The sequence below is a fragment of the Coturnix japonica genome, chromosome 3 (assembly GCF_054131305.1).
Source record: "Coturnix japonica strain WE chromosome 3, WE-NBRP24, whole genome shotgun sequence".
NCBI classification, from domain to species: domain Eukaryota; kingdom Metazoa; phylum Chordata; class Aves; order Galliformes; family Phasianidae; genus Coturnix; species Coturnix japonica.
In genome coordinates, this window is record NC_140665.1 from 67,642,226 (window position 1) to 67,644,279 (window position 2,054).

Consider the following 2,054-nt stretch of genomic DNA (forward strand, 5'->3'; position numbering starts at 1 on the left):
GTCAGTAGGTATAGCTACTGGAAATTTCTGAAGCTTTCTTCTGTTGTATTTTTTGCAAGTCTGGCTGCTGCAATCGAGTTCTTTTTTGTTTCTTCTGTATTAGTATTTTGCTTTTTGTCTTCATTTCTACTGTCACTTGGTGTTAACTAGTTGGTTGAAATATTTAGTGTAATTGGGGAAGGCGACTTCTTTTGATAGTAAAACAGAGCCCTAAAGGTCCCAAACTCCATAGCCTCAAAATAGTCACAGATTTTCCTTCTTGCCAAATGCTGCCCCTGGCAGAGAAAATTCATTTTGTGCTCCATTAGGCTCTGCTGTCTTCAGTTTTCTCTGTCATGCCTGCCTGTTTCTTTCCCTAGCCTTTTTCTACAGGAGTTTCTGCAGTGCTTAGCATCAAAAGTGCAGTACTTCAGAAAAACCTGTCAATGCAAGAATTTAAATCTGCAAAAATTACACAGCAATACCAGCTTGGGGCAATGTATCCTGTACACAAAGGCTTTTTATAGACATAAAATGTTGGGATGTTGGTCCCTGTGACCAATTACTGAAGCCATCTTCCTGACTTATTTTCATCATGACTTGATAACATAGTGGTGGTTACAAAGACCTGTAACATTTCCAGCACTAATTCTGCTGATGCACAATTTTGCTTTAACATGTAACTCCAAAAATCCTAAATAATGTCAAGGAAATAATATATATATTGCTGTAATTCCAAGAAAACATGCCTCCTCTGTTCATTTAATCTCAACAACACAATTAACTAGTATAAAACATCATCAAACAGTGGAAAGGAATCTCACAAGCACATTTTATTGTCTTAAGGTACTGAAATATTGCACAACATCCTTATGCAGCTAAGTGTCCTTCTGAGTTGACTGCACTCTTCATGATGTTGCAGCTATCTTATTTTTTTGCCTTTTATTTTTCACACCTGCAGTTTGGCCGAACCGCTCATTACAAACGCAGACAGTTCATATTCCAAAAGAATAAAAGGACTTAAAAGCTAATGAGAGAAATGTCTGAAAGAAGGGCTCACCTGGAAAAGTACAAATGAGGCATTTCATTAAAAAATCTTGCAGTCTGAAGTGAACATAAAAGGATTGATCTTACACGTTTCTTCTTAAGGATCTGGTCTTGGCTGAAGTCAGGACATGACGTTCTGGTGCTTTCTAGATGCACACTGATTTTTCCTCTTGGAAAAAAAAAATCAACATCCAGTCACTAGAGAGTGCCTTAATAGAATGCCTTCTATATTCTTTATACAAGGATATATAAGTCAAAGGGGTATTGCATGTCCTGATATTTATATATGTCATTTTAATAAATAGAAACACAACTAGGAACCATTCTGAGAAGTTCCTGCTGTTGTGACTGACTTGTAATTTGTAGTACTCTTTGAAGCAAAAAAATCTTTAACATAAATCCTTGTAAAATCAAGCCATTCATATTTCAAGCCCACTAATTTGCAACCACAGTTCCTAAATTTGAATAATTCTTTTTGGATAAATTTCAGTGCTATTTTCCTTTTTTCCTTCACTTTGGTTTCGGAATTTCTGAATGTAACCAGTTATCTCAATTATCCCAGATTAATCTCTAATCAGTGTAGATTGGTAGCACATGGAAAATTTGTAATGAGATTTAGCTTCAACACATGGACTTAAGGAACATTTTGGCAGTTGCTGATGCAAATTTAACTTCAAGACATCTCATTCCTCAGAGGAAGTCTTTAAGATGTATACAACTTCCCATACAGTATTTTTATAGGGTTGTTGGTTGTTTGTTTTTTTTGCCTTGCATAAGTATTTTGACAACCTTTTCAGTACAACACTATCATTTTCTGCCTTTCATTATAACATTATGTATAAGTAACAAAAAACAACAGAAGGATACACAGCAGAGTAAAAAATAACTAAAGCTTTCTAAGTTAAATAAAATTGACTATAGGTAGTAAATTACTTTTCTGAAGAGCAGTTCTTAAGACACTACTGCATAAAAATTAAGATGGTGGAGAATCCAATGATTTTTTATTAGTTTGCTTCAGTTTTACTTAC

The 2,054-nt window shown here is 34.8% G+C and overlaps 1 long non-coding RNA gene across 3 annotated transcripts in view; it reads right to left on the reverse strand.

Annotated features, from left to right (window-relative positions):
* Window positions 1-2,054, reverse strand: part of LOC146761444 (uncharacterized) — a 46,951-nt gene that overhangs the window by 12,071 nt on the left and 32,826 nt on the right. For all 3 annotated transcript variants that reach the window (XR_014944143.1, XR_014944144.1, XR_014944142.1), the window contains one exon: window positions 1,040-1,195. This is a non-coding gene — a long non-coding RNA (uncharacterized LOC146761444). The remainder of the gene's footprint in view (window positions 1-1,039; window positions 1,196-2,054) is intronic.